The sequence below is a fragment of the Eriocheir sinensis genome, unplaced genomic scaffold (assembly GCF_024679095.1).
Source record: "Eriocheir sinensis breed Jianghai 21 unplaced genomic scaffold, ASM2467909v1 Scaffold143, whole genome shotgun sequence".
Lineage (NCBI taxonomy): Eukaryota > Metazoa > Arthropoda > Malacostraca > Decapoda > Varunidae > Eriocheir > Eriocheir sinensis.
Genome location: NW_026110773.1, coordinates 382,553 through 396,039, shown reverse-complemented (window position 1 = coordinate 396,039; position 13,487 = coordinate 382,553).

Sequence of the window (13,487 nt, the reverse complement as noted above, 5' to 3'; positions counted from 1 at the left end):
CGCTCCCCTCTTGCCTCACCCCTTCCTCCCACACTCAACTCTTTCCGCCCACACACTCATCCCACATTTTCCCCATTCCCCCCATCACCCCGTCCTTTTCCCCTTCCTCCATATCCATCCATCCATCCAGTCACACAACGATAACCCATCCATAAAGTCACCCACTCATCCAGTCAGCCAGTCAGCCCACTAGTCAACCAGACAGTCAGCCACCCATTCAGTCAGCCATCCAGTCAGTCAGTCACTCACCCAATAAGTCAGTCAGTCAGTCAGTCAGCCGGCCAACCATTCAGTCAGCCCTTCAGTCAGCCAGTCAGTCATGCATTCAGCCATCTAGCCATCCACTCAGCCCTCCAGCCAGTTAGTCAACCATCCACCCAGTCATCCAATAAATCACCCCTCCAGCCAGTCAGTCAGTCAGCCAACCAGTCAACCTGCCAGCCACTCAGTCAGTCAGTCAGTCAGCCAACCAGTCAACCTGCCAGCCACTCAGCCAGTCAGTCAGTCAGCCAACCAGTCAACCTGCCAGCCACTCAGCCAGTCAGTCAGTCAGCCAGCCAGTCAACCTGCCAGCCACTCAGTCAGTCAGTCAGTCAGCCAACCAGTCAACCTGCCAGCCACTCAGCCAGTCAGTCAGTCAGCCAACCAGTCAACCTGCCAGCCACTCAGCTAGTCAGTCAGTCAGCCAACCAGTCAACCTGCCAGCCACTCAGTCAGTCAGTCAGTCAGCCAACCAGTCAACCTGCCAGCCACTCAGCCAGTCAGTCAGTCAGCCAACCAGTCAACCTTCCAGCCACTCAGCCAGTCAGTCAGTCAGCCAACCAGTCAACCTTCCAGCCACTCAGTCAGTCAGTCAGTCAGCCAACCAGTCAACCTTCCAGCCACTCAGTCAGTCAGTCAGTCAGCCAACCAGTCAACCTGCCAGCCACTCAGCCAGTCAGTCAGTCAGCCAACCAGTCAACCTGCCAGCCACTCAGTCAGTCAGTCAGTCAGCCAGTCAACCTGCCAGCCACTCAGTCAGTCAGTCAGTCAGCCAACCAGTCAACCTGCCAGCCACTCAGTCAGTCAGTCAGTCAGCCAACCAGTCAACCTGCCAGCCATTCAGTCAGTCAGTCAGTCAGCCAACCAGTCAACCTGCCAGCCACTCAGTCAGTCAGTCAGTCAGCCAGTCAACCTGCCAGCCACTCAGTCAGTCAGTCAGTCAGCCAACCAGTCAACCTGCCAGCCACTCAGCCAGTCAGTCAGTCAGCCAACCAGTCAACCTGCCAGCCACTCAGCTAGTCAGTCAGTCAGCCAGCCAGTCAGTCAGTCAGTCAGTCAGCCAGTCAACCTTCCAGCCACTCACCCAGTCCGTCGGTCCTCCGTGCGGGGTCGGGAACTGGCGGAAGTGGCCCCTAATTGTCCATTGTGGAGTGATGGGACAATTATGGTCAGCTTATAATGGCCGGACCACATTTGCGGCGGCCCCGTTTGTCCAGCCCGCTGACTCCCAGATGGATTAGTCTTGTTATGTACGCACGGACGCCCCCCCCTTACCATCTTACCCCCTCCCCTTGTACGTCAGCTCCCCCCCCCTTCTCTTCCATCCTCCCGTAACGTACATACCACACTACTATCATCGCCCTTGCTCTTCTTGTTCTTCCTTCGTCTTAGTCTTTGTCAACTACAGCGTTTTTTTTTTCTAAGTGAGGGAGTGCAGGTTAGTTGTTGTTGTTGGTGGTGGTGGTGGCTGTGGTAGGTGGTGGTAGTGGTTGTTGTTGGTGGTGTTTGTTGTTGTTGTTGTTGGTGGTGGTGGTGGTAAAAAATTTTGTTTGTTTGTTTGTATGCAAGAGTAATAATAAGAGATACGATACAAGTAGAAAAGTAATCCTGGATAATAGTATAAAAAAGAAAGGAAACGATAAGTAATAAGAAGAGAAAATGGTTATAGACAAAAATATACAGAAAAGCAAGAAGAATCAAGTAATCATGAAAAACAATTAAACAGAAGAAACAAAATATAATAAAATTGGCTTTGAATAATTTATAGCCGAGTCTGAACAACCAATAACATCCATTCAACAATACGCGACAGTGATAACACATAAGAACCCCAACGTAACAACATAACATATATACGCCCGCCATGCTTCATAAACCTCCCCATCCTTTCCCTTTATCTACCCTCCTTCCTTCCTCCTTCCTTCCTTTCCTTGTTTCCCCTTCCCTCCCTTTTATTCTTACTCTTCCTCCATCAACATCACTTTGTTTTCTCCCTCCCTCATTCCAAGAACTCCTCCATTATTTCCTCTTCCGCTCGCTTGTTTTCTCTTCTTCCCTTCTTTATCTAGTTCTCTTCCCATTCTTCATCTTCTCCGATCAGCCATTTCCTTTCATCCTCTTTTCTCCATCATTATCTTTCCTCTCCCTTCTACTCTTCTTTCCAATTTAGACATCTCCTTACCTTTCCTTCTTCCTCCTCATCCTTAGCTCTTTCTTTCTACTCCTTTCAGCCTACATATTATCTTCCCATTATTTTTTTCCCTCCTTTCCGCTCCCTTTCCCTTTAAACTATTCCATCTATGTTTTTTCCCCCTTTTTTTTCCTTTCCTGTTTTTTTTAACCCTCATCATCAATTTACTCCTCTCTTATCTACTCCTTTCTGCATCTCTCATTATTTTCTCCTTCATTCTTTTCTTTCTTCAACCTCTACCTCCCTCTTTCTCACTTTTCTTCCTTCTCTCATCCCTCCTCCTTCCTCTCATCAATATATCTTTCACTCTTTACTCTCTTCTTCCTCCTCTCTTTTCGTTCCTTTTCCTCCCTCCTCCCTCGCGCCTCCCTTCCTCTTTCATCAATTTCTCCCTCCTTCACCCTTCCTTCCCTTCTCCCTGTGTAGAGCCATCACCATATCCTCCCTCTCCCCTTCCTTCCTCCCTAATCACTTCTTCCGCACTCCTAATCCTCCTCTCCATCTCCTCCCTTAACCCTTTTTCTCCTCTTCATCTCCTCCCTTTCTCATTTACCCATTTTCTCCCTTTGTCCCATTTCTTCCTCTCTCAATTCGTCACCTTTTACGTAACTCCTAATTTATTCCTCAGCTCAGCCCTTCTCTTCCCTTCCACCTGTCTCCCTTTCTTCCTCTTTTCCATCCCCCTTCCTTTTATCGTCTTTTTTTCTTCTTTTTTTATTATTATTACTATTTCTTATTTTTCTTTTTCTTCTTCTTTTTCTTCTTTTTCTTCTCCCTCTTCTTCCCCATTTCCATATCTTTCTCTATTACCTTATCCACAGCCTCTCTCTAATCTCTTCTCTTCCCCCATCTTCCTTCCCCTTCTTCATCTCTTCATTATGATATCTTCTCACCCCCTTCTCTCTTCCTTCTTTATCTGTCCTTCACTTTTTTCCTTCTCCTTCCTCATTCTGCCTTCATCATTTCCTCCTCTCTTCCTCCTCTCCTCTTCTTCCTTCCCTTCCTCCTCCCCCTCTTACTTTACCCATTTTTAACTCCTCACTCATTTCCTCCTCTCCTCTATGCCCATCAGCTCCTTATCTCTCCTCCACTTCCTCTTCTTTCCCCCCTCTTCTTCCCCTTCTAGTACTTTCCCCATTTCCTTCTCACCCATTTCCTCTTCTCTTCCTTACCCCCGTTCTTCACCACACCTCCTCCTCCTCCTCCTCCTCCCCCCTCCCTGCACTCGTATAAAAGGCCTGGCAGTCAACATCCTCTTTTACTCACTAAGATCTGGCGGCCTCAGACTCACAGACGAAGAGATAAAAGAGGCAGAAGAGAAAAGGCATACTGAGCCCCGTCAAACAAAGGGCCACAGAAACACGACGACCTGGATCTGATGCTGGAGGGGTCGTAGTCGTGGTAGTGGTGGTGGTGGTTGTGGAGTAGGGTTAGAGAGAAAGGAGAATGGGAAGGCGGGTGCAGGGAAAACAAGAGAGGTATGGGAGGAGAGAGAGGAAGACTCCTGGTTTTGCTCCTCTTTCTTGTCTTCGTCCTCCTCCTCCTCCTCCTCCTCCTCTTCATCCTTCTTTTCCTCCTCCTTCTTCTCCTCTTTTTTATCTTCTTTTTCTTGTTTTTTGGTGTTGTTGTTGATTTTGTTCTTGTTATTGTTTTTTTGTGATTGTTGTTGTTATTGTTGTTGTTGTTGTTGTGATTGTTGTTGCTGTCGTTGTTGTTGATGATGATGATTTTCTTGTTCTTGTTCTTGTTCTTCTTCTTCTTCTTCCACTTCTTCATCTCCTTCCTCCTCCTCCTCCTCCTCCTCCTCCTCCTCCTCCTCCTCCTCCAACTCCTCCTCGTCCTCCTCCTCCTCCTCGTCCTCCTCCTCCACCCACGTTCTTCCCTTTCCTTTTTTCTTCACTTTTGTCTTCATTCTTTTTTTTTTCTTTTTTCTTTTTTCTTTGTCGTTCCTGAGCAGCGGCGGCATCAAGAAGCCTCAAGTCTAATGCATTCCTTATACGTAGACTTTTTTTTTCTTTTTATACATTCTCATTGTTTCGTCTTTTTTTTTTGGGGGGGGGGGAGGGGGGGATAGTGGGGGGTACTTGGTGATAAGACAAAAGACGCTCGGGTTTTGTTTGTTGTTTTTTCTTCCTCCTCGTAAGAGAGAGAGAGAGAGAGAGAGAGAGAGAGAGAGAGAGAGAGAGAAGTAAGAAGACAATGGTAGGAAAAAAAAGAACATGTATATATTTTTTCTTTATTTTTCTTCTTTTTTTTCTTTCTTCCTCTCCAGTTTGTGTTTCTTAATGTTTTTTTTCTGGCTATTTTTATTTATCTTTTCTTCCTTATAGCTTGTTTTGTTTTGTTGTTGTTGTTGTTGTTCTATTGTTCTTTCCTCTATTTTTTTTTTCTCCAAAGCGAACCCCCAACTTAACACACCCCAGCCAACACCCCGAACACTCAACTTCACCCCAACCAAACTAACCACCTGTTCACCAAAACCCAGCCCTCCCCCTAACTTCACCCTTCCCGAACACTCAACTTCACCCCAACCAAACTAACCACCTGTTCACCAAAACCCAGCCCTCCCCCCAACTTCACCCTTCCCGAACACTCACCCTCACCTCAACCAAACCAGCATTACCTATTCACGACAACCCAATTCACCCCAACTTCACCCCCAACCTTCAATAACACGCAACCACTTCAACCTCACCAACTCCAAAACAACCTACTCAAGAATCTACCTTCCACACACACACACACACACACCCAAATCAACCAACATAGCTTTCTTCTCCCTCCTCGTTTACCCCCTTCTTCACTTTCCCTTCTCCTCCTTCTTTTTTCTTCTTCAGCGCCCACTTCTTCACCCTTTTCTTCAACGCACCATTTCTTCAGCACACCCTCTTCTTCACTCCCTTCTTCACCGTCCTCCTTTACCCCCTTCTTCACCTCCCCTTCTTCAGCGTTCCCCCTTCTTCTCCACCCCCTTTTCTTCAACACCCCCCCTTCTTCAGCGCCCCTCCTTCTTCACCCCCTTCTTCAACGTCCCCCTCTTCTTCACCCCCTCCTTTAACGCTCCCTTCTCCAACGTCATCCTCTTCCTAACCCCCTTCTTCAGCGTCATCCTCTTCCTAACCCCCTTCTTCACCGTCATCCTCTTCCTAACCCCCTTCTTCACCGTCATCCTCTTCCTAACCCCCTTCTTCACCGTCATCCTCTTCCTAACCCCCTTCTTCAGCGTCATCCTCTTCCTAACCCCCTTCTTCACCGTCATCCTCTTCCTAACCCCCTTCTTCACCGTCATTCTCTTCCTAACCCCCTTCTTCACCGTCATCCTCTTCCTAACCCCCTTCTTCAGCGTCATCCTCTTCCTAACCCCCTTCTTCACCGTCATCCTCTTCCTAACCCCCTTCTTCAGCGTCCTCCTCTTCCTAACCACCGTCTTCACCGTCATCCTCTTCCTAACCCCCTTCTTCACCGTCATCCTCTTCCTAACCCCCTTCTTCACCGTCATCCTCTTCCTAACCCCTTTCTTCACCGTCATCCTCTTCCTAACCCCCTTCTTCACCGTCATTCTCTTCCTAACCCCCTTCTTCAACGTCATCCTCTTCCTAACCCCCTTCTTCACCGTCATCCTCTTCCTAACCCCTTTCTTCACCGTCATCCTCTTCCTAACCCCCTTCTTCACCGTCATTCTCTTCCTAACCCCCTTCTTCAACGTCATCCTCTTCCTAACCCCCTTCTTCACCGTCATCCTCTTCCTAACCCCCTTCTTCACCGTCATCCTCTTCCTAACCCCCTTCTTCAACGTTATCCTCTTCCTAACCCCCATCCTCAGCGTCCCCCCCTTCTTCAACCGCCCCCCTCCCCCACCCACCCCCACACCCCAACCAAAAAAGATAGTATTCATACATAAACAATTCCTTCGTTTCTTCTCATTTCCTCCCCGCAGCGGCAAAGCAGAACGTATGAATATCTGCTTTCATAAGTCCCCGGGCCATGAAGACATTTTACGGGCGGAGGGGAACCAGTAAAAATAATAATCCGCCGTGTTTATATTCCGCCTCCAGAAGAATAGGCTGCGTACGAGGCGGCCCAAGATGCGTCCTTCCTCTGGCGGCCCGGGGGAGGAGGAGGAGGAGGTAAAGATAGTGGTCGTGATGTTGGTGGAAGAGAAAGAGCATGTGGGGGAGGTAAAAGGAGGAGCAGTGATGGAAGGTGGAGGAGGAGGAGGAGGAAGGTGGGTTAGACCGTTTGAAGATGAAAGGAGGTGGAAGTGGAGAGGAAAGGAAAAGAAGGAGGAGGAGATAGTGGATGGATGGGGTGGAAAAGGACAGGAGATGGAAGAATAGAGGAAAGGAGGAAGATGGGTTAGAAGATGAAAGGAGGTGGAAGGGGAGAGTAAAGGAAAAGGAGGAGGAGGAGGAGGAGATGGTGGATGGATGGGGTGGAAAAGGGCAGGAGATGGAAGAATAAGGGAAAGGAGGAGAAGAAAAAGAAGGACGATGTGGTAGTGATGGGAGATGAAAATGGACGAGAAAAGAAGATAGACTAGCAAAAGGAGATGGTGGTGGTGGTTGAAAATGGAGAAGAGAAAGGACTAAGAGGAGGAAAAGAGGAAGGAAGAGAAAGAATAAAAAGAAGAATAAAAAGGGGAAAGAAAGAAGAATAAAGAAAAAGAAAAAAAAAGAAAGAAAAAAGATAAAAAGATAAAAAAAGGTGGTCTTAGTAATGGAAGAAAAAGAAGATGAAGGGTAGTAAAAGGAGATGGTTATGATAAATAGCTATAAATGGAAGAGTAAGAGAGGATGGTGGAGGAAGACGGGGAAAGAGAGGAAGAAGAAAGGAGGTGGAGGAGGAGGAGTTAGTGGCCGTGCGATGGAAGATAAAGAGGATAAACACACACACACACACACACACACACACACACACACACACACACACACACACACACACACACACACACACACACACACACACACACACACACACACACACACACACATGAAGGCAAGCATAATAACAGCAACGAGGATGAGATAGAGGAGGAGGAGGAGAAGGAAGAAGACAAAACAAGACAATAGAATAACAAAAGAGAAGGAGGAGGAGGAGGAGGTGGAGGAATAAAACGGAAACGCAAAAGAACATTAAAATTACATTATACTAGAACTAAGCCGACGTCCATCTTGTTGTCGACCCCCCCCCATCCCCCCCGACACACACACACACACACACACACACACACACACACACACGCACACGCCGGGCCGCCTCCTCACTTTGGTCGTCTTCTCACGGCGGGAGTGTCAGCCTAATGCGAGACTCCAGAAAACCGGGGCTTTTTACTCATTACAAAGGAGGACTTCTTTTATTGTTTTCCTAATATAAGAAACTGGGAAGGTACACAGCCAGGCCCCGGGCATACTCTCGCTCTCTTTCTCTCTCTTCTCTCGTTTTCTCTCTCTCTCACTTGTTTTCTCTCTCCAGCTTGGTTTCTATCTCTCTTGCCTCTCTCTCTCTCTCTCTCTCTCTCTCTCTTCTCTCTCTCTCTCTCTCTCTCTCTCTCTCTCTCTTCTCTCTCTCTCTCTCTCTCTCTCTTCTCCCCTGTTCCTCCTTCCTCCTCCACCTTCCTCCACCTTGAAAATGGCGGTGATGTCGAGGAAGAGGAGGAGGAGGAGGAATAAAGGAGGAAGGCATGATGGCGGTGGCTGTTGGTGGAATAGGAGAAAAAAGGAGTAAAAGGTGGAGGTGATGCTGGTGGTAATGGTGGTTGTGGAGTATCAAGAGGAGGAGGAGGAGGCAAAAGAAACAGTGGAGTGGATGGGGGTGATGGAGGTTGAGTTGTTGTTGTTTGTTGTTTTGTGGTGATGGTGGTGGTGGTGGTGATTGCGTTGTATAAAATGTAATAAAATGATAATAATAGTGAGGATGGTGATGACGAGGAGGAGGAAGAAGGGGGGATATTTTTGTTGTGGTGGTGATGGTGGTGGTGATTGTGTTGTATAAAGCGTAATAAAATAATAATAATAATAATAGTGATGATGATGATGATGACGAGGAGGAGGAAGAAGGGGGAGATAGTGATAGAAAAGATTATGATGGTGGTAATAGGTGTTGATTGAGTCTAAATAGTTTGCTGTTGGTGTAGGAGCAGCGAGTAGCGGGCTTTTTTTTTATTGTTTCCTTTTTGTGTGTGCCCTTGTGCTGTCTGCTGTAAAAAAAAAAAAGTAATGGAAATGTTAACGTTAAAATTTTGTAATAGTCAGTAACAGTTCTTCGTATCTCATCTTCTACTCCACACACTCCAGCATCCACTCACAGCATCCACCTTTACTCATCCTCCACTTCTCTCACTCACATCTCACACTCATCTAACCCTACTTGACCATCACCTCCCACTCATCCACCCTTATTATAAACCCTCCCTATAACATCCACATAAATCATCCTAGCCCCATCCACTTAGTCCACTCAGAACCTTCACGTATATCCATTAATGATTCCACTTAACCCTCCCAGGCCTCTACTTAAACTCATTCAGCCTTCCACTTAAACCCACTAAATCCTCCACTTATACACACTCAATCCTCCACTTAAAACCACTAAATCCTCCACTTAAACCCACTCAGCCCTCCACTTAAACCCACTCAATCCTCCATTTAAACCCACTCAGCCATCCACTTAAACCCACTCTGCCCTCCACTTAAACCCACTCTGCCCTCCTAAACCCATTCAGCCCTCCACATAAACCCACTCAATCCTCCACTTAAACCCACTAAATCCTCCAATTGAACCCACTCAGGCCTCCACTTAAACCCACTCAGGTTTCCACTTGAGCCCACTCAGCCCTCCTAAACCCACTCAGGCCTAAACTTAAATCCACTCAGACTTCTAATTACACCAACTCAGACCCACACTTAAATCCACTCAGAATTCCACTTAAACCCACTCTACCTTCCACTTAAACCCATTCAAGACCCCTACTCACCCACTCCGTCCATCAGCGGGTCCCAGAACGCCGCGGAAGACCACTTAATCACGGCGTCGATAATGAGCCCCGTGAAAAATGAATAGTGAGTGAATCATGAAGGTTATAATATTTTTTTTCACTCCCTCCCTCCCTCTCCCAAACCATCCATCCCTCTCCCTCTCTTTCTCTCTCGCTCCTCTTCGTCATCTCCCCGAGCAGTGGTTGTGTACGGGGCCTAAGGGGAGAGGAGGGAGAGAGATAGAGAGTAAGGGAGAGGAGGAGGGAGAGGGAGAAGCTAATGCAAAAGACGTGTCTCTCTCCCTCTATTAATAGGGAGATATTTCGTGTAACCAACAGTGCTTTTTGTGTGTTATGTGTGAGGCGGGGAGGCAGAGCTCTCATCAGCGGGGTGGGAGGAGGAGGAGGAGGAGGAGGAGGAGGAGGAGGATGGATATGTTGGTAGTGGTCTTGATGGTGTTAGTGATGCAAGAAAAAATGAAGACCAAAAGGAGATGAGGAAAAAAGAAAGAGGAAAAGACGGAAGAAAAGAAATGGAAGAGGTGGAATGTTGCAGGAAGAGAAGGTTTAGGTAGAGGAGGGAGAGGAAGAAGAGAGGAGATTCGAACATTTGGAGGAGGAGGAAGAAGAAGAAGAAGAAGGAGGAAGGAGGGCAGAAGGAGATGATGACGAAGAAGAAGAAAGAGAGAAGAAAAAAGAGTAAACACAAAAAAAGTAAAAGAAAAAAGTAAAAGAAAAACAGAAAACGAGGAGGAGACCGGATCAGAAAGAGGAGGAGGAGGAAGAAGGGAGGAGCAAGAGAGAAGGGGAGAGGGGAGAGGGGGAGGAAGAGGGGGGGTGACAGCACTCAGGATGTGAAGAAGGTGCTGGATAAGAAGGGTGAGGATGGGGATGATGAGGTGTATGAGATTTGTGGGAGTAAGGAAGATTAAGGAGGAGATGGAGAGGGGAGGCGCGTCGCAGCCCGGGCAGGGAGAGGAATTTTAAAAAGGAGACCCACCACCACAACCACCACCACCACCACCACAACCACCACCACCACCACCACCACTACCGCCAGCGCCACCACCACAACCACCACCACTACCACCACCACCACCACCACAACCACCACCACAACCACCACCACTACCGCCAGCGCCACCACCACAACCACCACCACTACCACCACCACCACCACCACAACCACCACCACCACCACCACCACCACTACCGCCAGCGCCACCACCACAACCACCACCACTACCACCACAACCACCACCACTACCACCACCACTACCGCCAGCGCCACCACCACAACCACCACCACTACCACCACCACCACCACTACAACCACCACCACCACCACCACAACCACCACCACTACCACCACCACTACCGCCAGCGCCACCACCACAACCACCACCACTACCACCACCACCACAACCACCACCACCACCACTACCGCCAGCGCCACCATCACCACCACCAATACTATTACCACCACTACCACTAACACCACCACCACTACCACCACCACCACTACCACCACCACCACCACTACCACCACCACCACTACCACCACCACCACCACCACTACCACCACCACCACCACCACCACCACCACCACTACATCCACCCCCACCATCACCACCACCAATACTATTACCACCACTACCACTAACACCACCACCACTACCACCACCACCACTACCGCCAGCGCCACCACCACAACCACCACCACTACCACCACCACCACTACAACCACCACCACCACCACCACCACTACCGCCAGTGCCACCACCACAACCACCGCCACTACCACCACCACCACCACAACCACCACCACCACCACTACCGCCAGCGCCACCATCACCACCACCAATACTATTACCACCACTACCAATAACACCACCACCACTACCACCACCACCACTACAACCACCACCACCACCACCACCACTACCGCCAGTGCCACCACCACCACTACCACCACCACCACTACAACCACCACCACCACCACCACCACTACCGCCAGTGCCACCACCACAACCACCGCCACCACCACCACCACAACCACCACCACCACTACCGCCAGCGCCACCATCACCACCACCAATACTATTACCACCACTACCACTAACACCACCACCACTACCACCACCACCACTACCGCCAGCGTCACCATCACCACCACCAATACTATTACCACCACTACCACTAACACCACCACCACTACCGCCAGTGCCACCACCACAACCACCACCACTACCACCACCACTATCACTAACACCACCACCACTACCGCCAGTGCCACCACCACAACCACCACCACTACCACCACCACTATCACTAACACCACCACCACTACCGCCAGTGCCACCACCACAACCACCACCACTACCACCACCACTACCACTAACACCACCACCACTACTATTACCACCACCAATAATGCTACTACTACTACTGCTGCTATTACTACTTCTACTATACTTCTTATATTACTACTACTACTACTACTACTACTACTACTACTACTGCTACCTTTCTCACCACCACCAACAGTACCACCACCACCAACAGTACCACCACCACCACTGCCAGAAAGGACGCAAGAAGGAAAAATAAAACTACTTTGCAGCAAACTTAACACCAGAAATTTATGTAGCAACCGACAACTACATTAACGAAGGAGAAAGAAAAAAAAAGAATGAAAGAAAGAAAGTGAGAAAGAGAAAAAGAGGCGATACCAAAAAAAAGAAGAAGAAGCAACACAAGAAGGAAGATGACGTTTTAAAAGTCACCCATTTTCTACGGTCTAATTTTGGGGGTTTATATTATTTTCAGAAGTAACACACACACACACACACACACACACACACACACACACACACACACACACACACACACACACACACACACACACACACACACACACACACACACTCCTCCCTCCTCCCTCCCTCCTCCCATGGCACCTCACCTCAGCTTTCTTTTCAGAATAAATAAAAATAATGAAAGAGACGAGAAAGCAAATGAAATAAGAGAGAGAGAGAGAGAGAGAGAGAGAGAGAGAGAGAGAGAGAGAGAGAGAGAGAGAGAGAGAGAGAGAGAGAGAGAGAGAGAGAGAGAGAGAGAGAGAGAGAGAGAGAGAGAGAGAGAGAGAACCTCAGCCCCCCATCCTTAAATGAGGTCTCTCTTCACTTCATCTGCACGCAAGATACCTTCCTTCCTTCCTCCTCCTCCTCCTCCTCCTCCTCCTCCTCCTCCTCTTCCTCCTCCTCCTCGGGCTGTTATTCACGGCTATTTGTAAAAGGAGCTTCGTTTCGCGCGACAAGATTTTGCTTTTTAAACGTAAGAGTGCAAATGCGGCGTCCGTATGGTAATGAAAAGGGAAGGTGTAATTTTATCTTTTTCTCTCTCTGGAGGGCGGCGGGAGAGAGAAAGAGAATAAGAGTGAGAGTGCGAGGTGGAGGGTGGGAGATAGTAGGGAGGGTGACTGTGGTGGTGGTGGTGGTGGTCGTGGAGAAGGAGGAAGAAAGGAAACGGATGCGTAAGGGGTTGAGGGAAAAGGATAATGGTGGTAATAGTCGTAGAAATGGAGAAAGAAAAGGATGATGAAGGGGTTGAGGAGTGGGATAAGGTGGTAATGATGATGATGGGATTGGAGAATGAGAAAAAATAACAGGAGGGATGAGGAAGGGATAGTGATGATGGAGATGGAAATGGAGGAAGAAAAAGAAGATGAAGGAGTTGAGGAGTGGGGTAAGTTGGCAATGATGGTGATGGGAGTGAAGGATGAGAAGAAAAAAACAGGAGGGATGAGGATGGGATAGTGATGATGAAGATGGAAATGGAGGAAGAAAAAGAAGATGAAGGAGTTGAGGAGTGGGGTAAGGTGGTAATGATGGTGATGGGATTGGAGAATGAGAAAAAACAGGAGGGATGAGGAAGGGATAGTGATGATGGAGACGGAGGAAGAAAAGAATGGGAGATGTTGAGGATGCTGGTGAAGATGATGCAGATGAAGAAAGAGAAAGATGAGGAAAGGGAAGGATTGACGGAGACATGAGGGAAGAA